This window comes from Thunnus albacares, chromosome 14 (assembly GCF_914725855.1).
Source record: "Thunnus albacares chromosome 14, fThuAlb1.1, whole genome shotgun sequence".
Classification (NCBI taxonomy): domain Eukaryota; kingdom Metazoa; phylum Chordata; class Actinopteri; order Scombriformes; family Scombridae; genus Thunnus; species Thunnus albacares.
Window position 1 is genome coordinate 16,261,448 of NC_058119.1, and position 25,087 is coordinate 16,286,534.

General features: G+C 41.9%; 1 protein-coding gene across 6 annotated transcripts in view; it reads left to right on the forward strand.

The window, feature by feature from the left end:
- The first annotated feature begins 23,063 nt into the window (after positions 1-23,063).
- zmiz1a (zinc finger, MIZ-type containing 1a) overlaps positions 23,064-25,087 on the forward strand; it is a 104,162-nt gene continuing 102,138 nt past the window's right edge. For all 6 annotated transcript variants that reach the window (XM_044372554.1, XM_044372553.1, XM_044372559.1 and 3 more), the window contains exon 1: positions 23,064-23,260. The gene's annotated coding sequence lies outside the window, so the exon portion shown is untranslated. The remainder of the gene's footprint in view (positions 23,261-25,087) is intronic.

Sequence of the window (25,087 nt, forward strand, 5' to 3'; positions counted from 1 at the left end):
ACATTCTGACAAGTAAATATTAGTAGTCATGAAACCTCTCGAGCATTCATGAACCACAGCATCTAGTAAGTACATTTGATCAAGACCCACAAAGCTATCCAGGCCCGTATCTGTCACAGCTTTAACAAAGATGTCAACACTGAAAGTGTTTTACATCCTTAGAGTGATAAGAATAACTGTGTAAGGCTTAAATTGTGGACAGAATCAGCAAAGAGAGTTTCCCCTTGGTTGCAAGTAGTGAATTTACACTTAATCCACATAATTACCTACTAGATAAGTGAAGTGGATGAACCTGAAGACAATGTAACCCTACAACTAAATGATTTTTAGGATTTGAAGAGGTTGGCAGCCTAACACCGTATTTCCAGAGGGGACTGTATCTACTGTAAAACCAGGTGAAATTGGGTCAGCTTCTAATCACATAAGGAGAAATCACACCTCAGAAAGAGTGATTTCTCCCCGTGTCAGTATTTCAAGTTGTGTAGATGGATTAGGCTATGTGTCGAGAAGCCCATTAATAATTAAGAGGAACCCAGAATATAAGCTGCTCCCTGTTGTGCAGTCAACTGCACTGGCACGAAAAAGAGCTGGGATAGAGGAGAAAGGGAGGAATGGTGAGACATGCTTATGAAATATGGATATCAGGAAGAGAGCAGTCCAGGAAAGTTAACAGGAAAACACTCATTAATTAGTTTAATGATGCAAGATAGAACTAAAAAAAAATTGACAACAACAATCACTTGGCATTTCCTCAGAAGCAGCATGGATTTCTAAATTAGATATGTGAATTCTATGAGTAAAAATTATCTCAGTCTATTAGTCAGTAGTCTGTAGGCAAAACAGTATGCGATATATGACTAGCACACGTTTCTCACTCTGTGGCATCATGCAAATGTATATATAAGACAGCATTAAGTGTCTTCATACACCATCATCTGTCTTATATATCAATACAAGGCTCATTATAATTCATTAAAGGAGGACCAATTACTTTAAGAACATCCCTCTGTGTGTTTGTTTGAGAAGTGACATAAAATAGAACACCTAGGTAATCCCTAATGGCTGCTGTAACGTATGCATGATTTCATGCCTGCTAGCGAAGCTATTCCAAGAGCAGCAGCTATGATTAGCGTCCCAGCGGTGATGTGTTTTTTTCCCAGCGAGAGTCAACCCGGAATCTCAGACATCTGATGCAAAGACTTTACATAAAACCTGATCAAATAAAATGAAGGGAAATTGTGTTGTTAGTGGAGTACTGCCACTGTGGAGTTTATGTTTACTGCCAGGGCAGCATTTACTGAATGGCATTGTTGCTTTGGGCTTTTAGGGATGTATCTGCTTTCTTAAGTATTTTAGTGCCCTGAGGGAGAGCTGGGAAAAAGTGCAAGCATGATCTAAAATGTGAACCTGTGCCATCATGAATATTTAACACTTCAGAGGACTAAAGCACCAGGATACCCTTTGACTTCTGTTATATTAACTTGAAATGAGTACATATTATGACATACTTGATTTGCTTTATGCAAACATGCTCTGTTGAGCAAATGACTGCAAGATTTTCAACGGCCTCTGTTGAAGCCCAGACCACGATATTAAGATTTAACATCACTCTTGACATAGGTTGGAGGAAAAAGCTGTTTTGTATTCCCTCTAGCCCCGGCTGAAGACCAGCATCATCCAAACTAGTGGGGAGAGTAGCACGCTATCAATGGGCTGACTGGCCGACTGGCTCTGGCGTTCAGCTTCAAAGAACCGCCTGCAGGCATCGTTTCTAATATTGTCTCAGAGTCTGTGTTTTTCACAAAACTACTGATGCATGAGTGGCCTGGAAAAACAGAGGGGAAACATCAAAAGTGCTTTTGAAGTGTGGGGGTTTTGTCAGACCACAACTAAATGTTTCCACCTGAATCCTGATTGGTGTACAACTAGCATCTGAAGGAGATGAACAATCTTTTTTGCAATCACGCCTCTGTCCAGATAACATTTATACAGATTCAGTGCACAGATATCATGTATATATATATATATATATATATATATATATATATATATATATATATATATATATGTATATGTATATGCAGAGAATGTGCTGCTCATTCTCAGCAACAGGGTGATTTTACACTTTCTTCACACATGCTGACAGAGCTGTACAATGTGTAAGAGGGGGCAGAGCACCTCTTTTATCGCTGGGATGAACAGCTGTGTTTGCCTATGCACAGTACGTGTCTGGCATCTTAATCCGCAAACCAAACAACAGTATCAAAGTAAAGGATATGTGTAATTGTATCATCATTCAGCCTGAACACACAGCTTGAGAAGTGTGTAGATTTCTTCTAACACATCCTCATAATTAAACGACCACATAGGTTGATTGTACCATGCACTCCAGAACAACTTAAAGGAGCGTTTTCTAATTTGCCGCCTCTGTTGGCAGCTTTCCAAAACCGTTACAAATCACTATTAAAAAATAATTATGTTTTATGGTGTGACAACACTGTGGTTAAGGTCTGGTTTGGTTTAGGCACAAAAACCACTTGATTAGGGTTAGGGAAAGATCACGTTTTGGGTTAAAATGATCACTTGAAAGGTGGTGTGGGTTAAAGTTAATACTTCCTTTAAGTTAGGCAACCTTCATCTTCATGGCAACAACACCACAACAATCGCAGTTACAGTTTTTAAAAAACTGTCCTGACTCATGGTTCTAAACATGACACCCACCCCGCCACCTCCAAATATGGAAATTTATCCCCTTATATAGATGTCAACTGAACTGCGTCACTTCTCCGGGTCATACTTACTACAGCCGCTAGATAGCATCTTTCACTCAAATGTAACTAAAAGTAATTTTTGGCTCCTGAATTTATGACCTATACTGTTGTTTTTCTTGGGAGAACGGGCTGATTTCTCCCCCCTTGCTTTGTTACTCACATTCTACCCACATGCACGTAGAATTATGTAACCCAGGGGCTGGGTGTTACAAAGAGAGTGGTCCTCCATAGGGGATGTGTAAACAGCTGCAATGTCAGTGCTGGGCACGCTTTATCATCACAGCATAACACAAGAACCCCTGAGGCATCTTTTGTAGCAGAGACAGTATGAGTGTAAGCAGGACTTGCATGGAAAATCACAGTGACCCGTAGTTACTAAGACCTTTTTTCAGTATCTGGTGGAATTCCTGTCACTGCATGTTTTTTCCTCACATGATCACAGAGTTGAGTTGTATCCATAGATGTATAAGCCATGGCTTTGTGATTAAACTAACTGCAGCAAACCATTATTGTGTAGTGTAACACTCACTGAGAGAGATAGACATGAGCGTCAGCGCTGTACTCTGGGAAATGACTGGTCTGTCACGCTCTGGTTGACTTCCATCTTTCATCCCCCTCAATCCCCGCCATGTTGTTTTCTGACTGTCACTTTAGATTGGCCTCACACTACACTAAGCCTCTGCTCATATCTAATTGGAGAGACGAGAGAGACCCATCTCCAACCCCATGGTGTCTTCCAATGCAGCTACTTAAGCACTTAGAAACTCATTAAACTTGCCAGCACAGCCCTCTATCTCCACCTGACATTTTCATATCAAGTACCACAGTTAAGCATCATCATCATCATAGCTGAAACGACCCGATGAGTGTCATTCACTGTGTGTCTATTGTTTGAATTATAATTGTTCATTAAAATTAAATCATAGGTGCCACAACCAAAATATGAGCTATAAACTCTAACGTATCATAATCTACTGTAGTTGTCTCTGTTAACAATCAATCAAAATAATTGATCCAATAGGGTGTAATATTGAACATTTGCACCACTGTCCAATTACTTTAGTTCTGATTAAGAGACATCTTAATGCTAAAACATGCAGTGATATTTTAGACAATAGTGTTTCCAACTTGATGGCAACAGTTTGGGGAAAGCCCCTTCCTATTTCCTGCCCCTGTGCACAAAACCAAGTCAATAAAGGTTTGGTGTGGAAGAACTTGGCCAGCCTGCATAGAGCTTTGACCTCAACCCCATCCAACACCTTTGGGATGAATTGGAAACCCGAAAGGAGTAAATCTCTGCGGTGGGGTTACAAAATCTTGCGGTAAATCATCCCAGAAGAGTGGAAGCAGCAGATAATTTCATATGGTTTTAGAGTGAAATGTTCAACCATGACATATGGGTTGTAATGTTTAAGTGTCCACATACTATTGGCCATGTAGTGTATAAGAAGTCTTTATGGATGGAGAGGTAGCTGGGTTTCCGTGGGTCAGTGCCATGTCTGAGAGGGTTCAGTGGGACGCACTCACCTTATTCACCTGCCTGTCATGGTTAACAGCACCTCACCTTCCATACACTGGCTCTGTTTAATCTCCAGTAGCAAAGGTGACTGTGATGCTGCAATGAAGCTCAGAAAACTGAATAAGACAGCAGGTGTTTTTCACTGTATTAAGTCCTCCTAGATATATTGTTTGTCAAGTTGCTTTATTTCAGGCCCTGGAGCACCTTTTATCCTTTATTTGTCATGTCACACAGGGGTGTACCCACACATGTGCCAACAGATGCAGACATGGACACACACACACACACCATTCTTACAAGAGGAGGCAGTTAGTGTAGGATCCGCACACATTTGTCACTCTGGCAGACAGGCCTCCCATTCTCTGGGTTGGTGGCCTGGTTTCTGCACGGGGGCTGGGCATCTCCTCGCCTGCGCTGCCTAGTAACTGTCAGATGTAGACTGTGATTTATGCAAATTGGCAAGCAAGGGCTTGTGGGTCAGCCGCGATATGTGGTAAGACCATCATTGGGACAGTGTACAAAGGCAAGTCAACAGAAGCAGTCATGCTGCATATCTAACCAAGAGTGTATACCAGTAGCAAGTGTAGAAACTGATTCATAAATTATGAAATTGTATATGAAACTACATTTTTGTGATATTAGATCATAAATTATGCTGGAATTATTCATAGGGAAAGGTCAAAAATATAAACATCTTTTGCAATATAATATAGTTATGATGTAATAACGGATCAAGTAATTATATTAGATGGAGCCATATGAATTATCACAAACTCACTGGTAATATAATTAAAACCTTAAAATTTGGTACAGTAGATTTAAAAATTGTGTACATTAAATATCTACTACCTGACAGTATCTAAATGGTTACTCAATATGGTTTTAAAGAAATGTGTGTTTATAAATTACAAATTTTTACAATCAAAAAATCCTAATATCAATTCTGGCACCAAACAAATACACTTTAGGCACAACCCTGAACTTTTGCTTGACGAATAAATAAATAGATGAATAAATATTCCAGAGAAGGGTTTTAACATAGCTCACTCATATCATGAAGAACTGCTCCAGAAATATGACATATAGGCACTGAATCCTTCCCTCTAGTCAAATCTGTTGTAACACCAAAAGTCAGTTTAAAAAAAACAATCTCCCAGCATCCATAATTGCAAGATAAAGTCTGAATATTACAAGAGAAAACCACTCAACAACCCAGACCCTTCGATTTCTCTCCGGAACACAAAATGGGAGAAATATCTATCAGTCACACCTCAAAATCTATCACAGACAAATCTGTCCCAAATGGGTCTCTCACAATCAAACACCTGCTCACTTTGTTCCCCTAACACTTTAGATGATTACTCGTGTGCAATCTGGCGCTGTCCACCCGTACAACACTTCTGGAAGGAGATCACTAATAAGCAATCAAACATATTGGACTACTGCATTCAGTTCTCCTCATCCCTCTGTTCACAGGCGACCTAACAGCATCTATCACTTCACCACAGTCACACTGATTGTCATCACACATATTCTTTTTTATCAAACATCACAGGTCTTCCTCTTCAGCTCCTTCTTCTTTATAACTCAGGTGTCATTTCATTCATTAGTATAAGAATGGTGCATGATGGTGCCGGTGGTCTCTTCAAAGAAGATCTACCTGCAGATTTCTGGACTGTGCCTTTTAATATAACGCAAAAGAGGGGCCAAATAACGAGTCATGATAAAGCATCTGTTGCAGGAGTAAAACACATTAAATTAATGAACACAGGACCAACCACTGGCATCAGCCATTAACTCCCTCAGCCCTCTCCATCACCGTTACTCACTCTGCAATTACACATGATGTGCTTCCAAGGATTGTGTTCTCACTGCCACTGCTCATGTTTGCAACTGATCTGCGTCCTCCTTTCCAGTCAGCCCCTGCTCAACCTCAAGCCATCAACCAGTCGTCATTATCCGGTTATATTTGGCCTATACCCTTTTAATCACTGATTAATTGATGTATTGTTCTTTGCCAAATGTCAAATGTGTTTTAATCATATTCTTGTTCTTTGAAATTCTCGGATCAAAATTAATATCTTAATCTTTAAGTGTTTAAGTTAGTTTCAATGTCAAATTCATAATGGCTTGTTAATGTTTTTGCATATTCAGAATTCATATCTGTAGTGGATGTGTTGATTTCAAAGGATTTAGGATGCTGACCATGTAATCACAACATCAGAGCCTGACCTTGTCCTTTGTTGAATCTGATCCCTCATCTCTCTCCCCTCATTTCCTGTCAGCTCCCTACTGTCTACACAATCTAATTAAGGAAAAAAATCCAGGAAAAGGTTGGGTTTTTTTGCCACTCTTTGGTTTCCCTCAGATCCAGGTGATCCAGGTGGCACTGGAGGTAGGAATGGACATTACTATCCTCTGATACAAACAGTTGGTCTTTCTATTTTAACGGCCGGGCACTTGTGGTGCCTGGCACCGTTTAATTAGTGTGAATACATTAGGTCTGTGTGAGATCTTGCTACCTGGCAGGGGTTAGAGCTGGGCAGGGACTGCAGAGGAGCAGGCTGCACCAACGGCACTCCCAGGCCCTGCTGTAATGATCCTGCCAAGCTGACACAACGCTCCCACCTGGGGGACCACTGCGGCTTTCCAATGACAGATGGAGGGCTGCTGAGACAGGGGAGCTGGGCTGGATGACTGCAGGCTAACAGAGCAACCATTAGATCAGCCAGTCTGCCAGCAAGCCAACATGTCTTTGTGTTGGCACTACCTTGGCCTGGTAAGTAATGTAATGGTGTGACCAGACACGCTGCCAAAACACTAAGTACATGTTTACTTCGCCATCATTTTGCATCATTGGTTATGTTTGGAATTAGTTACATGCTGGGTGACTTGTGCTTATTGTTTATGTGTATTCCTCCTAAAGTTTAATCACCAGACTGACTCCAAACCCACCCCTAAATACTCTGTTCCCAATTCCATCACGGGAATTTAACTGATGGCTCCAACAATGTTTTTTGGAGCTTTAGCAAAAGTTCAGTCAGGAAGACTATCTTTTGCATGCAGAGGCCTGTAGTTATATTTCTTATTTGCTCACTTATAATTTCCCTTGCTGTCATTATCTGGGGCTGTTAATTGAGCTATCAGCTGTTCACATCAGCTGTTCACATCTATCCAATAGCACAGTGAAACACCTCCATTGTTAGCCTATCATCTTGCTGCTGTCTTTTTAAATATTTCTCTCTCTGCCTCTAGTGCGTTCATGCTGTCCCTCCACCTCTCCATCACCACCCTGTCTTCGCAGATTCATCAGTTTCATCACTTCATCAGGCTCATCATCCTTATCAGTCTCAGCAGAAGTCATCAGCCACCACCACCACCAGTGCCTGGACTCCATGGGGGGATTTATTATGCTGCTGCTGCTGAGGGCTGATGCCCCTCGATTAAAAATCTCCCTGTCGAGTCCAAGCACCAAAGACTTTCCTGACCAAGACTTAATTACCACTACGTCATCTGTTATAATAAACAATCATCTTTACGTCATTCACTGTGTTTCTCCTGATTGAAATTTCTTTTAAAGGTCACATGGATCTCGCTTGGTTCGCAGAATTTCTGCATGAAACAGAGCAATCAGATGGGACTTCAAGAGGTGCTTGATTGTAAGGATTAAAACTAAGTGAGACAAACACTGCAAAATTACACTGGTGGCAGCCATGGGGGTCACTCACCTCCTTAATCACCTGCAATCTCCATAATCCTTTATTGTTTTTGTGAAAGAGAGAGAGAACATTCATAACAAATGAAAAAGAAACAAGAAAAAAATAATTACAGGTTTGAAGTTGTCTCAGTTGTCATTTGTTAAGTGACAAAAACAACACAAATGATACAACACCTTTTTTTTAAAGTAAGAAACAACTTATATCACTTCCAAAATTGAGAGACAATACCCACCACCTGACCTTTTGTGGGAGGTAGAGGACGAGGAAGAGATTTACATAAACATTGGTACTGGTACTGGTTATGATACAATTTTTGTCATTTTTTTTGACAGTGATAAAGCACATAGTAATAGATAGCAGAACAATACTGTTACCTCAGGGTCACAAGGCATTATTTCATGTCTCATGCATTGACACAAGAAAGAGTTTTTGACACAATTTGATCACAGCGTGCCAGTTAACCTGCAGCTTTTAACTATAGATACAAGCATGTAGGTTGAATACATTAGCTCTCTCTTCTAGTCTGACGTGTTGATCAGAGAATTTGTCTGAAGCCTTCAGATCTCTTCCACGTGGGGACTTCCACTGTTGCCTCTGATGACCGGCGCTGCTCCTGTGTTCCAGTCAGCAGAAGAAAAAGGAGCTCTTTGGTCTGGTTTGTGTTAGTGATATAATCGTTAATAAATGAAAGCTCTTCTATCACACACCCTAAGGCAAAGACTGGCGGCTGGCTAGGACTTCACTTGCAGCAGGAGAGCAAGGGGAATGAATGTGACAGTTCTCATAAAAAAAGAGAGAGAGAGAGATAGAGAGAGAGGGATGGAGAGATGAAAGGTGAAGAGGAGGAGAGGGAGGGAATAGAGCCCGCCCTTAATGTGCACTGTCCATGTGCTGTCCAGAAACACTTGAATCTAATGGGGGGACAAGCATCCACAACCTCCTGAAGGTTGTACAAGCAATTATGCCACTTAGGAGTCTGTGACAGGCAAGGTCGTATTGGCAAACAGACACGAGGAGCATTATAATATAATACTCTGTATTCTGTGTGACACAGACCCTTTTAGCTAAGACAATATCAATCTTCTGGCTGTCACTCATCATCCCGTGTCCACATTGACCTAAAATCCTCTATAATCCTACCTGCGCTGGAGTAGGTGTGGTACTACAAACCTCTACTCTTGACAGTGAAGTATACATTATATAGCAGAGGCACCATACCAGCCGGGGTCCTGTATGTTTTATTTTTCCCTGAGGATGATAAGAAAGCAAAAAAGAACAGTGCAGCGAGAGACGGATTTCTCTCAAACCCTAACCCAGCAGAAGGGAGCTCCTATGAACCGATAACAAAAGCAGATGTGATGGGGAGGACTTTGCCAGAAAGGGTTGATGTAACAGTTTGCTGGGTGTTTCTGGTGTTCATTTCATTCACTCCATGCAAGCTGTGCACTGTTGTCAGGGGAGCCCTTATCTTGACTGTGTGTGTGTGTGTGTGTGTGTGTGTGTGTGCATGTGTGTGTGTGTGTGTGTGTGTGTACACTTGTGTGTGCGATGTCTGCACAGAATGTGTGGAGGAACAGAACAGCGAGCACCTGAGCTCCTCGGTACCAGAGGAAATATGGTTGCCATGGACACAGGAGATTATTATAGGATGCAAACAGTTTCATCTGCAAGCATTTTGGAAATGATTACATTAACATTGCTTGAAAAGAAAACTATATTTAAATTTAACCCGTTAAACTAACCTTCGAGACATGAACTGCTTCAGTCAGACAACATGTACTTGTGCTTTGCAAACGTCAAAACATTTTCCTCAGCTGCATTTTCTCAAATATATTGTTATCTTCATACATAAGCTCAGTTATGTGAGTTATATAGTTCATTATAACAGTAGAAGCAAACAATATAATCCTGTATGTCAGCATCCTGTTCAGTCACAGTTTGCTATGTAATGTGTCGTAAATCCACAAACAGTTTTTGCACTGCTGTAGCAATAACATGTACTGTAGTTATAAATAAGAATGGGAACAGACTTACATATGACAGAAGGGAGATTAAATGTCTCACATCACAGTCAAATCACATGTTTACGCTAATAAAGCCTCTTTCTGGCATATGGTAAGCTTTTCTCAGAGGATACAGTTTTCTTGTGCTGCTGGCTTTTGTAGATCGATACCATTTTGTTACACCTGGAAAAACCCCACTCCTTCTCCACAGTGAGCTTTAAATGTTCAGAGAGGTGACACACTATCCTGCTTGGCGCCAGAGTACAGGGTGTGTTCAGACACTTTTTTCCGCCGAGGGACAGATACGTATATTAAAGTTAATGGTGTCAAAACTGGAACCTCTCCACTTTCCATATGGCCCATTGACCGCATGTAAACACTAAACACTTACTGTAGAATAAGAGGCTCTTCCAGCCAACAGAGGGCGCCGTGTGATGTGTTTGGAGTGTACAGTAGCTAAGCTTGAGGTCTGGAGGTTGCAGATACAGAGAGGGATAATTATATCTAATTAAGCTTGATGTCATCTTCAACCAATGCCTCCCACACACTCCAACAACCACACAAGGCATCTGTTTGGGGGGAATAATAAAAAATGCAGAACTGAAGCAAAAGACACCACAGGTTTACATTGCTTTAAGGTCGTCTGATCGCCTGAAATGCATGTACACTATTGTTTTAGGTGCTTTTCTCTGATTTGAATTGGGGAGGAATTTGTCTCTAACAACCCTCCTGATTGTCTCTGTCCCTCCATCCATCTCCTGCCTCCTTCCTTTCAGCCCCCTGCCTCGTCCCTCTACACCTCCCATCATCCTCCCGCTACCATCTTCCCTTTTTCTATCTTTGGACCTTCTCTCTGCTGGTAGACAGTGTCAGCGTGGGATAAGATTAGCCCAGTGTGACAGGCTCTTGGGAAAAACTCTGAATATGCAGTATGTGAAGACCCCTCCTGCTCCTCTACTCTGCCTGGTCTGGTTGTGATTTCTCCTCCCCTTTCTGGAAGTAGTGAGCAGAGTGGAGGTCATCAGTGAGAGGAGGTTCATCTGGGTTGCTGGTTTGGAGAGTTTTCATAGCTGGCCAGCTCAGTCATGCTGCCACATCGTCTCCTGGTTTTATTGGTTTAATTTGTCATTTCTTTCAGCATCCCACCTCCATGCATTATTCTCCACTCACCCACACACCCACATACATCACTGATTTTGCTGATGTTATTACACCTAATTGACTTGTTTATTGTAAATAGTTTGTTTTAATAGATAGTTTCATTTTTTGACCTCCAACCTTCTGTGTGCTCTCCCTCCTTCTTTGTCTGAACCGTGAGTCATTTCCTGAGAACATGGGTGCTCGTCCAATCAGTTAATTACTTTACTTCCTTCTGTCTTCCTTTTGTCTTTATTTCTTTATTTACTTTGTTCTTTCTTTCTTTACTTCCTTGTTTACTACCTTCTTTCTTCAAGGTTCAGGGGATCTGCAGTGGAGGGTGCTTCATGGGGCCCTTGTGACAAATTTTTTTCTGTTCAAAATAAATAAGAATGTGGATAATGGCTGTACTTTCCATAATTTACCTGAGACTGTTGTACATGTGTTCATTGAATGTAACCATGTGTCACCTGTTCTTGCTCTGTTGAATGTGTTATGTGGAAAAAATTGGTCTCTGCACACCTTAGAGGTGAATACGCTTATTACAGTCTGGTAAATAATATTGTTGGGTTTCAGAAGGTCTGGTGAATAGATGTTTTCTCAATGGGTATGAGTGTATGTGGTGTTATTTTTAAGTGCCTTTGTTTTTATTAAAGGACATCAAAAGTCATTTTTTTCTTTCTTTGCTTCCCTTTTTCTTTCTTTACTTCCCTCTTTCTTTCTTTCTTTCTTTCTTTCTTTCTTTCTTTCTTTCTTTCTTTCTTTCTTTCTTTCTTTCTTTCTTTTTATGAGTCTGCTGATCTCATATTATGTGGACCCTGCCTGCATGCATGCCTGTCCTATTGTCGCTCTGCCCTCGAGACGTCCTTGGCTGAAAGTGTCTGGTCTGTGTGGATGTATTCCTGGTGATACATGGTAAACTCCTGACCCCTCTGTGCTGTGGCCTCTCTGTTAGATGCTATTATTCTGTTAGATGCCTCTAATTGCTGCTGACATTCATTTACCCACTAAGGCTATCACCTTCCCCATTACAGCACTGGCTTCTGTCTCTGGGTTTTAGCCTGTGCCACAGAGGAGTGTGTTTGTACAGTATGTGTGTGTACCAGAATCCATTCAATACAGTCTAGAATAAGGTAAACGGTGGTAACTATCCTGCTGCTCTAACCAGTACTAATATTCCGACACAACTACTGTTCATGTACAATAATCACCTGACTGCACACACAAAACACTCCAGCTCTGTCCCTTGTGTGTTGTAAAGCAGGCACCCTCTTATCAGCAGTCACTCAGAATGACAGTATTCACCATATGTGTAACTGTGCCACAGCTTGATTACACAGGGACTTATCATTGCACAACATACCACAGACCCACCTGCATTCTGCTGCATAGCACATTGATTTAAGCTTGAATGTGATATTGTTGCGAGGCCACAGAGCAACTAGACACACAGCTTTCACAGTGATGGGCTGTTGATTCTTCATTATTTCCGATGCATTCCAAACACATTTTTGCCACTGTGACGACTCCAGGTTTTTTGGAAGACAATCAAATCATAATGGAATGCAGAAACATTACGGTTCCAGCTTCTCCCACCTCGGCCATGTGCGCTTGCAATTCTGGGGATGAAATTCCTCTTAATGTCTATATGGGATATTAGAAAATGAAAATCAGAGCTGCTATCTGTGCAGGGTCTGCCTGTGCCTGTTTGTGATTAAGGAGGAGGATGATCTGCACAGCTTATCTGATGCTCTGATAAGGTAGCATGCAGGACACAGGCACAAAAGAAAGCAACAAAGAAAGAGAGTATGCCAGTGAACAGTGATGATGTCATAGATACAACTCATTACAAATCTTTTTTTCTTTGAAAAATGGTTAATCTCCGATAGGTATCACTTTCTAATAAGTCACTCTTTGTATATGATTTATAAGTTATAATTAATGGCTTTACTAATGGTTAATAAACTATGTACTGATTCTTTATAGATCAGTTATAAACCATTGTCTTTTTATTTCGTCAAGTAGACCCCTCCAGTGGACCATTTGACCTCTGACCCTTGACAAAAGAGCTGCAATCTTAATCAGTATTTTTATATCGACAATAAACAAAATGATTGCGTGCATGTGAAAGATGTTGCGCATAGTGACAAACCCACAGATAATTAACAGCACCTGACTCTGCAGTTTCCCTTGGCTCTACAGAGCGTTTTAGCTTCATTCAGGTAATAGTTTTAGTTTTTACAGCCCATAACTTTACTGTTTGGTTCTGTGTTACTGCTCTAATGAATGTCTTTTCCAGGCTCAGTAGCCAGTTTTCAGTGAAAAAGCTCTAAAATCCCGCTGTACGCCTCCTGTCCAAAACCAAACAGCAGACAGACAATGTTAGAAACTAGCCGGTGAACCCTTTTTTAGCAACTTATTAACATTTCTAATTGCAGATGACTAACTTTTGCTGTCAGCTTATTAGAAAGTGGGACTGTTTATTAATGACTTGGCTGTTATGACTAACCAGCAGTTTTTCCACAACCTGACAGGCCAAAAAGTGTTCTTATCAATGGCTTATAACCAATCTATAAAGCAAGATTTATTCACCAATAATAAGCCACCACATATACCTTTTGTTATGAGAAAGTGGTATCCCTCTGATATATAAGCTGCAGTCTAAAGAAAGCCCCCATCACAGCACTACTTGTGTGTCAGTATTTGATGCAATACTCCACACATGAGAGCCTATGTATGCGCACTTCTTTGAGAGGGCCATTTGGAGAGCAGCAGGTCAATACACATTCATAGAGAGTGCATTTCCCTGAATGCTTCAACAGTCCGTAAAGCCTCAGTGCCACTTTCCATCATATTCTGCTTACTGCATTAATCCATCCTACAAAAGCGTCATTCTGTGCTTGGAGAGAGGACACTCACACACACACAGCAGAGGCCCACATAGACACACATTTTCACAGCTTCAATGGCAGAAAATCCATAGCCCTTTCTGGGAGGAGGAATTCCATTAGATAATAGATATGGAATCCATCTCGATTCCCCACCTTATCTTCTCCCAGGGTGAGGGATCAATACTGGGGCTTCAGCTCAACTGCCAACAATAACAGGAAATTGATGGGACAGAGTAAGCAGTGTGGAGGTCCAGTAATGGCACTTCCTTTGCCACCTCTGTAATGCAAATCAGAGGGTGAGCTAATTGGTGAAAGGCTACTAGTAGTAATGAGGAGGAATGGGAGCCGATGCTGAGAGTTCATGAACCAACACATAGAGATTAGGTTGATCGTTTGGAAAAATCACAGCAGTTGTTGAAAACAAACACAATCGGTACTGTTTTACAGTGTGTACAAAATTGTGAAGATTGACAGAATAACAGATGCAGAGAAAGAACTCATGCACAGTTATCCAAAAAAAATGGGTATGCGCAGAGCAATGGCATCTCATTTTCCACAGAGCTGTGGAGGTTTCCTGTCGAAGTTGCCAGGTGCTGTGTTTACGGAGACCGTTGCCCGGCAACACATTCCAAACAGTATTAGGATATGAGGAAGAGGGAGCAGTGGTGAGTTGAGTGTGGGGTCAGGTACTCTATAGGCTGAGATACTGGCACATTGACACTGCTCACACCTGGGCGGTTCCCTTCTTACACAAGGATGAGTCATTTTGTGTTTGTGTACAGTAAGTCCCATATGTGGCAACATGTGGGTGGGTAGTGGTTGGGAAGTTTACAGCTCACTGGTCATCGAGGTCCAGAGTCCAGAGATGTTTGCACAGCTAAAACACCACTTCTTGCGTCATATCACAAAGGGGTGTCTGCGATAAAATAAGAGCATGGAGAGCATGAATGACTGCTGTGAAACGGCAAATATTTTCAACCTGTGTTTGTCCTGGAAACTCTTTTTCATCCTGCTTCCAGTCTTCTGCTTTTAGCCACCGAGCAGCTCCACTGGACCATTTGGGGTTTTAGTGCCATTGCTCACACTTGATGAAGTGAAGAGCGTTCCTTTCTTTTTTGCTGGGATTTGACCTGGCAATACATCACAAGCCACAACATCCATAGACTATAGACTCTAGAAATTCACTCAGTGCTGAGCTAACCATAACTGATCTCTGCACACAGTGAGGATAACCCTTAACCCTCTTACCCCACACCACTGACCACTCACAACCAGCAGGTGGTGCTGCCATCTGTGGTATCACTTTTGGTTTTCTTTGGTTTAAATATTAAGGCCCCTTTTTTTAGTCACTAGATATTAATCCAAAGTGTGTTGTTCACACCGCTGCTCTCAGTAAACCTCCATGATTCTGTGCTGCTCTACAATCAGTGAAGATGAAGTAGATGAGGCCATTTTAGATAATTGAGATACACATGATTACAAGTTGTGAGCAACACACTTCCCTCTCTGATCTCTGTGGTTGTCTACCAGAGCATTATCTGCATTAATAGAGTCAGATCTTCACGGACAAATCCCTTTAATGTCATCCACAGCGCCCAGGGGAGACCACCCTCATTGGGAGCAGGGTGGTGGGAGCTAATTTCAACCCACACAATAGACTCATCTCTAAGACTGCCGTGTTAGATCACACTATTTCTTTGTCTAAAAGACTGTGTGTGTGTGTGTGTGTGTGTGTGTGTGTGTGTGTGTGGGCACATATTAAATCGAGAACTGTACTGTCTGAGCATTGGCACTCTGGGGAATTAAGGTCATGTTTTCATGCCTCTCGAATACTAATAACTGAAGATTGAAGCTTTCTTCTTCATGGACATATAACAGTCTAATCAGGGTCCTGATCTGTCAGAGATGCAGCTAAACCTTTTGAGAGGAGACATAATGTTCTCACAGATAACATCATGCGGCAAAACTTGTTAGGAGGGAAAAAAGATCAGGACATGATCTTAGGTTTTGATTGAGTGTTGAGCCTTTGTGGCGGAGCCACTCCTGGCTCACTTTGTGCCTTGCTCTCCCGCACCATGATGTCATCTGTGGGAAGGTATTTCTCTCAGACACAACCTGTCTGCTCCTGTCAGGGGCCACAGTAACTCTAGCTGCCTTGAAAGTCTGGGAGTGAGCACCGGTCACTTGCAGACAAGGGCGTTATTTATTTTTTCTGGAGGAGATTCAATACCTCCTCCTGCTGCTCCACGGCTCCGAGCTCTGTCCTGAACTCTGAGGCACAAAGCACTTGCCCTCCAGAGACACACAAGAGGTTGTGAGCTCAGTCACAGAGTGCTTTGGAGCACTGAAGAGTGGTAGGTTGTATAACATGATTAGTCATTGTTAATGTATATAATCACAGAGATTTGGGGTGGCTTAGGCTCTTAAGCAGGCTACAGGCTGTGTTTTTGTTGTTAAGATGCTAAGTACACATTGTTAATGTTCCTTTTCAGTGCTAGTGTTATGAATGCCCTCTTCCCCTTTAGACCCCTGCAATATCCATAATATCCATATGAAAGAAATCACACATGCACTACAATTCATATACATGAGATGTTTTGTCCAACATTATTATGATGATTTCATACAGGTCCATGTACACTGTATGTTTTGTATGTAAGTTTAGTACACCAGTTTATTTCATTGGTTAATTTGTCATATAATTGATTCTAAACTACCATTAAAAAACAATAAAAACACATGCTTGACTGAATTATATATGAAAGGAGACATGTTCACACAAACCAAAATACTCAACCAGTGAATGTATTTGTTTGTTTACAGCATGTATGATTCTAATAGGTGTTTTTCATATTAGTATATTTATATGCACTAGAAGATCTTTAATGTTAAAACCAGAGAGATGGCTTTCAGCCAACATTTGCTTCCAAAATCACACAAGCCACACTGCAGAAGACGTTTGTTTGATAGACTGAAAGACTTGCAAAACAGGAGGCCATTTTAAAACCCACAGCTATTCTTCCAAGAGCTGTAGTTTAACAAAAGGAATGAGGTATTTTAGCACAAGAGCAACAACTAAGTGGTGGCTATTATATCTCATGTTCAGAACAGACACTGTTTCCATGCACACTGTAAATGTTTGTAGCAGAGGGAAACATAAAAGACTGAACTGCTGTAACCAGTAAAAAATCAAGTTGCCTTGACACCTGCAGCCACGCTTAAGTGGAAATTGCAGCGAGCTTGCCACACAATTATAAACAACATCATTCTCTTTAGCCATTCAGCCTTTTCATGAACTCCCTCCAGTATCAGCAAATACTAAATGGATCTCAAGAATCTGTATTTAAGGATGAGTCACACTGACCAGTATGTAGGGAAGCAACAGGACCATTGAAAACCAGGAGTGCATGAGTCAGCATGGCAAGGATGAGCGCACATTACAACAGATGCCATAACAAGGTATTTATATCATTTTAAAAACATTTTTAAACTCTGAGGGGGTTTTGATACCAAGAGAGCCATAACAGAAAACTACTTAAGATAAAATGATCAATCATAGAGGAGATTAATAACATATTTAATGCATCTTCATATGAAAGAGAAAGTAAAAAAAAACTGAATTAAGATGAATTACTCACATGTCAGCAGAAAAGACACCACAAGAAACAATATTTAACATGCAACACTGCAAGCAGTCCTTGCTTGAAAACATGCCCATGTCAAAGCATTTTGAGTTAGAGTGCAGCAATCGATTGGCTTAAAAGGTTATGCGAATCAATACAAAGTTGTTTTGGGCACCAGCGCTATTATATTAATGTCATCCTGAGAAATAGGCACTAGCTTAGGTGGCTTGTCTGCCAGCCTGTTTTCCTTTTTAACTCCAGTCACAAGATCCTTGTTACAAAGCAAAGATTGCTACTGAAAGCTGTTTTAAATGGCAGGTTATATGGCTGGAGTTTTTGAATGGGGATTGCACCTTTTTTTAAAAAAAAAGAGTATTGCTTTGAACATGGCATGGTTAAATGATGAATGGTGATGATATTTAAAATAATACCAGAAAATCTCCTTTTTTCTCCATTCTAGTCTTGCACCAAACCACGTTATCACTACACCTCAATGAGCAGGTAACCTATAGAACTGAAAAAGCTGAATTAATAATGTTCTGAGTCCTCATGAGAGCCGCTGTGACTAGTGAGGTAGCTAGTTGTGCAGTCAAGGATGACACAGAGGTTGAAATGGTCACACATTTACTCAGCTCTCTCCATATCCCTCTGGCACATGTTCTTCCCAAGGTCAGATACTGCATTGCATAATAATGTTAAAAAAAAAAAAGAAGCTCAACACATACGCATGCACGCAAACCGTGCAACAATGAGGGGAAGAAGAAGCCAACTAAAAATAGCACTATCACTGCAGCCATCACCCCGAGCATCGGACCACCACTCTTCACTTCACATCTCATAAATGAAGAGTCCTACTTCAGATGCAGCCAAGACTTTGCTTCCTGAACTGTATGTTGACCTCAAGTTGCGCATTAGTGAGCATAAACAGCCATGAAGGAATATGTGCTTTACTGCTTCATGCATGTTGGGTTTTTTTTTATTTTTATTTCTACCAATGGAGTGGAAACAACCTATGACACCCATGTGTTAAAGCGCAAAATCTTTTCACCCTCCACCTTCCTCTGCCTTTCCTCTTCTTTCTCTACCCTCCCTTGTATCATCCCCCTCTTCTCCACCTCCTTCACCATTGCCTCAGGGAGCTGTTAGCTATCTGGATGCTGGCGCTCTATTGTGAACACTCATTGCCTCTGTGCTCCCCACAGCCGGTAGGGCCAGTCAGCGCGGGGCCCCGGCTGTGTGCCTTATCTGCCGCCGCTCAGTCCACATACACTGTGAAGAAACAGAAGAGGAATGGAGCGAAAGATTGAGAGAGAGAGAGAACTTATAAAAGGCTGTCCAAGCTTCCATAAGCAGGCAGTCGTATCATCTGTTTTCTGTCCGTCTCCCACTCTCTCTCAGCTCCTTGTTCTTCTCACAGCCAGAGACAATCAATGGTGTACTCAACCAGATTTCTCTGGTCTTGTTTTTAAAATAGTGCTCTTCTGCCTTTTCTCTGCAGGAGATGATCCATTTACTGCCCTGCATCTCTACTTGTCCTGAATATTAACCCTTGTTTCCCCTTCCTCCCCCTCCTCCTCCTCCTACTCCTTTGCTCACTCAGTAACTCGGTCAATCAGTTATATCACTTTCACATGCAAAAATCCTCTGTGTATGAGGCAGGATATTGAACGCGGGTTGAACCCACATTTAACCATTCGTTACAGACTATTGATCATGTGGTCATACCGGATTGTAGCTATTAACTCGAGGTTAGTGCTGAAATGATTAGTTAAGTATGCGATTAGTCAATCCAAAAAAAAATTAATTGACAATAAATTTGATAATCAGTTAATTGTCTGAAAACCCAAAATGTTGCTGGTTCCAGCTTCTCAAATGCTTTTTGCCTTTTAATCAGACAAAACAGGCCATTTGAAGATCATACTTTGGGTTCTGGGAAAGTGTGATGTATGTTTGTCACACTTTATAGATTGGATTAATGGATTAAATCAACAGATTAATCAATAAAATAATCTCTAATTGCAGGATAACTTAAGGCCGTAGGTTTCCAACGTTTCTTACACATCAAGTCTAAGACTTTGTAAAAAGGAATATGGATTGCAAAGCATTGTTTTTGCAGATTCAACATGGTGGAACCTGTGGGCCATCTTGTGTTACTTCATAGGATTTCTTTTCTTTATTTGGTCACTTTATAAAAGGTTAATGCATTGACTTAAACCATATAATCACGTTAAAGCAGGTCTTTGCAGAATTTAAATTGCTGCAAATCAACTGATTAAGGTTATTATTATTTGTATTATTATCATTTTACCATAGTTACCACATAGAAATCATGTGGTTACCCTTGTTCACTCTCTTCTTTAACAAAGCAACAGAGCAGTGTTTTTGGAAGGGTCAGAAAACCTACTCCTATACACTAACTTTGATCCTAACTTCACTGTGAAAGAGGAATCCGTCATTCAGTCAGCTTCTTGTCTTGACAATGGGACTAGTTTATCACTATTTCAGTGCAGCAGGAGCCTGATGGTGGCCACAGCAGGGTGGCACTGTAAACAACCATCACACCTCTGTGTGAAGGGCAGAGCTGATGTCAGCACAACTGAAAGTCTCCCTCCATCATGTAGCTACACGACGCCCCAGTAGCATCCATCTCTCCCCCTGCTGCCTCTGCAGAGAGACGCCTTGTCACCACCAGAAAGCCTACAGCGAGGTGGCCAAGAGTAATGCACATCATTTCGTGTTTGAACGCAAGTCGGAAGCCAAGTACTTTTGCCTTGATCGTCACTAATGTTCTAAGGTTTAAACAGTTTTCATATGTTAATTTGATGCACTCCAACACAATGCAATATGTATTAACCTTGTCTGAGCAAGCTTCACTGAGAGTTCCCTTTGTTCTCCTTTGATGCATTCACTCGGCTCTTTGAAATGCTGCGTGTATGAAATTATACACAGAGCCAAGCTGAAGTCACCCCACCTATAATCCATCCATCTTGTTGGCAGCCATCTGGCCATATTATTTTGGAGAGACTGGGGAGTACGCCTTGCAATGAAAGTGAGGACATCTGACAACAAACCACTCTTTGATCTGCAGAATGTCATTGGAGAGTGACCTGACCGGCTGCGGGGCCCCCCCTGACACCCGTAACAGGCCTTGTCGCCTTGAGATGGTATTAAACAAAAACTTGATGGATGATCTAGAACAGATAATATTATGATCAGAATGAAGCCTAAACGACAAAAGCCAACAATAGATCTGTTCGCTTTTGCTCCCAAGCTCTCGGAGTATGGTTGTACAGAAACACCAATAGTTGTCCTGATCTCTCGCCATCTAATAACTTGCAACAGGCTCAAATTGTCTGACAAGGATTTCAGGGGAAGAAGCCTGCATATAGGATGTGTCTTGTGTGCATCACGGTGTCAACATCGATAGCGCTGTTAAGACATGACAGGTGAAAAACATCAATAACAGAAGCAGTGTCAGAACAAAGACACGGGTCATCTCGACAAGCCATTTCCAGAGACAAAAAAAAAAAAAAAAATCAGATCATGAGTTCACAGCCAGAACATTGTGACATTGACTGCTCACCCTATCTCCATCTAAGAAACAAGCCCCCCTGCCCCCCCCCGAAATAAAAATGAATGACTGCCAGAGCTGGTGTCACCAGCCACATTTGTCGCCATCAGTGCGGATAGCTACTTTGACCAAGGGGCTGGGGTGTCCTTGAGACACTACTGTGACTGTGATAGAGACGCCCCCTCCCCACTCCCCCCACCCCTCCCTCCCCTCAGTGGCGATACCCTGCTCAGGCCTCTGCTGCATCAGTGTCAGGAGTCCTGCAGGCAGGGAACTAAAAGGATGGCAGCCACTTCCTTCTCCTTCAAAGAGGAGAGTAACCTGCCGATAGGAATTTGACCTCCGCTCTGATGACATTATGTGAAGGGAAATAGTGAATTACAAGATCTTGTCACCTTTATTGATGATCTACTTAAATTTATCAGGCACAGGAAATAAAGTGTTTGTAAAATGCACATATAGGCCTACTTTTTAGAGGTTTTCTTCAGTGACCAATCTGCCACCCCATTATATTTATTTATTTGAAAAAAAAAAAAAAACAACAACACTGAAGAAATCCTGTGTGCATGCACAGCTTGAGGAGTGAGTGATTCTATCTGATGCACTGTGAGCTGAGCGGCCCTCCCTCTGGGCAGTTCAGCCTTGCCTGACTAGGGGAAGAGCTTGTGTGCTTGCTTTGCTTGCGTGCGTGCGTGCGTGTGTGTGCGTGTCGGGAGGAGAGACATTGTTCCTTGACGTCACCGCTCAGCCCAGCCTGCCGCTGCTCTCAAACACGTCTTTGTTATTCCGAGGCTTCCACCGGAGACCGGCCATCCGCAAAACACGGAGCCCGGCCTGCAGACCTGCTGGAGCGGGGCGGAGGTTGAAAAGGGTTCACACACATAATACACACAGACATACGCAAGCGCACACACACATACACGCACACACGAACACACACACAAGCAGTCAAGATAAGGGCTCCCCACACACTGGAAGTTGTAAGTGAAATATAAACAAGCCAAAGGGCAAAAAATGAGACGGTTATTGTTTATATTATATAATATTACTACTACCTGCCATTACTAACCTGTTTATACTAAATGTAAAAAACGTACATTTTTAATACCGCATAATAATAAGAATAATGACCCCTGAATTTATCATAAGTGTGTTTATTTAGATATAAGTTAATTATATAGGAAATAATAATCAAATAATATAATAAAGAAATAAAACTAAGTTTAGCACATTAATTTAAGTAAAATAAAATCAACCTGTGCCTGATAATCGATTAATCATTTAAATATTTTTAAGCAGAAATGCAAACAAACATGATCTTTGAGGATTTGCCTTTGCTTTTCTTTTTCATGTTCGTGTTATAAAATATGAACAACACTCATAACATATATGAGTTGTTTTGGATTTTGGAAGTATTTTAATATTTCAACAAAATTCACTATTTTCTGAGATTATTAACCTTATGATTTTCATAATTAACATGATGACATAATGAAAGTAGTCATGAGATATAGCCCTATTATTAATATTATTATTATAGCCTATCGTTTTCGATGACGTATTTAATAGTCTTACGAAAAAGAAGTGTTTATTTTACTTTACGATCAACTAATAGCATAATAAGCCAACCGGTTTGATTACACAAGCAGTAAGTGAAGCAACCAGAAACAGACAACAGCTGGAGCATGAGCCGCAGTCCGCTCCAGCGTCGAAATGTGCCGTAAGCAGCCTATTAGCGCGTAGTTACACCTTTTACACTCGGTGTCCTTCCGCGGGAATCTAGGTCACATTTTCACACCGACCGCCGAGCACGGCTCTCTCTGGTAACTGAATAGCCAGTGTAATCTGACACTTCAACTTGCCGTGCTCTACGGTAGTTGATTCAGTCACTCACTCGCACCGTCTCCGGGGCTCTCACGTCGGCTTTGTGGAGTGAAGCGAGCGAGAGAGAGAGAGAGAGGAGCGCCGTAAACACGAGGTTTGGAGAAACAATACGCGGATTTGCCTCTTGAGGTCCGAGCTGAAAGTAAGTTTCGCGCCTGGGTTATTTTTTCTTTTTGTTGTTGTTCTTGCAGAGCGGGATTTGTGTGTGCGGCTTGTTCAAGATGGGGTTTTGCCTCCCGCTGGACAGAGACTACCTGCTAACAATAGGGTGACCTCCCAGAAACCTTTAACAGCCGCTGATGAACTCGTGTCAGAGGGGAAGAGGTGGAGGGGGGGAGGGAGGAGGGAGGGAGGGGGGCAGATTTGTGGGTTGCGTGAGCGGCAACGGAGCGGCGTTTACGCGGCGTTAACAACACCCAGCCAGGCTCGGTGTGTGCTGTATGTCATGTTTCTGCCTTGTGTGTTAGACGAGTTGCGCTGGAGCGAAATAGCCAGAGTCATAATGTGTGTCTGCGGGGTTATTTCTGGATAGGTGCATGCATTTCTGTGAAGACACTGGATAAGAATATGCTAGTAAGTCGCTGATTGCTGCTCTCTCTGTGTGCGTGTTTGGGTGAATGTGTGTGTGTGTGTCTCAGGCGATCAGCTGATGGCTCGGTTGATGCTAAACTGAGAATACTGTGTCAACAGTCTGGACTCCCTTCAAGACTATTATCGGCTACCTGTTGTAATGCAATTAACAGGCATGTGCATATGTTACTCTGTTATGTTCTGTTAAACAACTCCGTGTAATGCAGCTTCGGTGTTATTTGCCACCTTGAAGTGCACTGACAACACCGATTGTCTTGATTGGATCCTCTCAGGGATCACTCAAAGATCAGTGGCTCCCAATGTGAGCTCAGGGGCCCTTAATGGGACTCTAGTTGGCTCTGTAGTGAAGTGAGAATTAGTTTACTGTCACAATAGCACTGTGAATGATCTCAATTAGACAATGCTCAGGTGTGACTTTAACCTCAGTGTCAACTCTTTCCATTAATATACCTGCACTGAAATATTACCTCCTCACATTTCAGTACAAATTCCTTGACACGACACAATCTGAATCCCTGATAGACACCAGCAGCACCACATTTCCTAAGCGGTAGCAGGCAGAGTGGATGAGCTGCTTGACTCAGCGCAGCCCTCTGCCATAAGTCTGGCGGACCCTCCCCGTTAAATTCCTCCGTCTGGATGTGAGGCCAGCCGGGGCAGAGCGCAGTAGAGAGGGGGCTCCCGATGGGAGGAAGGAGAGGGAGGAAGGAGGAGGAGGAGGAGGAGGAGGAGACTGCCGCTCTTTCATTACTGTGCACCCTGCTACAGGACAGCTAAACTTTGGGAGGAGGGGGGGGTGAGAGAGAACCCTCATTAGCAAGGTGCCGAAGTTGAAAGGAGTATGATTGGGAGCAGATCAGCAATCCTTTGCTATTGTTAAAGATTGGTGTGCAGTTGATGCCAAAAATGTTCCAACAATATCTAATCTATAACCACCCGTATCTCACTATCCTGTCATCATTGTCATGCAGGTAAGATAACAAGCGGATATACTGTCATCACCTGCTGCAAATCAGTTCTCCTTAAAAAAATTCTCAAAAGCCCAGTTTCCTGAGAAATCTGACACAAACCAAAATTAAACATTACAAGCTTAACAAAGGCAGCATTTGTTGCAGAAGTATTGCATTGGATTGCAGGTGTTCACATTATTGTGTCCACTCCCTGTACGCCAGTCTAAGAGTGTGTAAACAGATTTTGGATGGGTGCACCCTCCAGTGTCTCCTCGGTAATTTTAATTGGTGATGTAATGAAATTGTTTCAGCAGCAACACTTGTCAGCTGCACCACATTAATTAGTGCTGTTTTTTTTTTTTTTTTTTTTTCTTTTTCTTTTTTCCTTTAGTCGAACTGAACCAGCGTTAAGTCATTTCAGCAAAGCA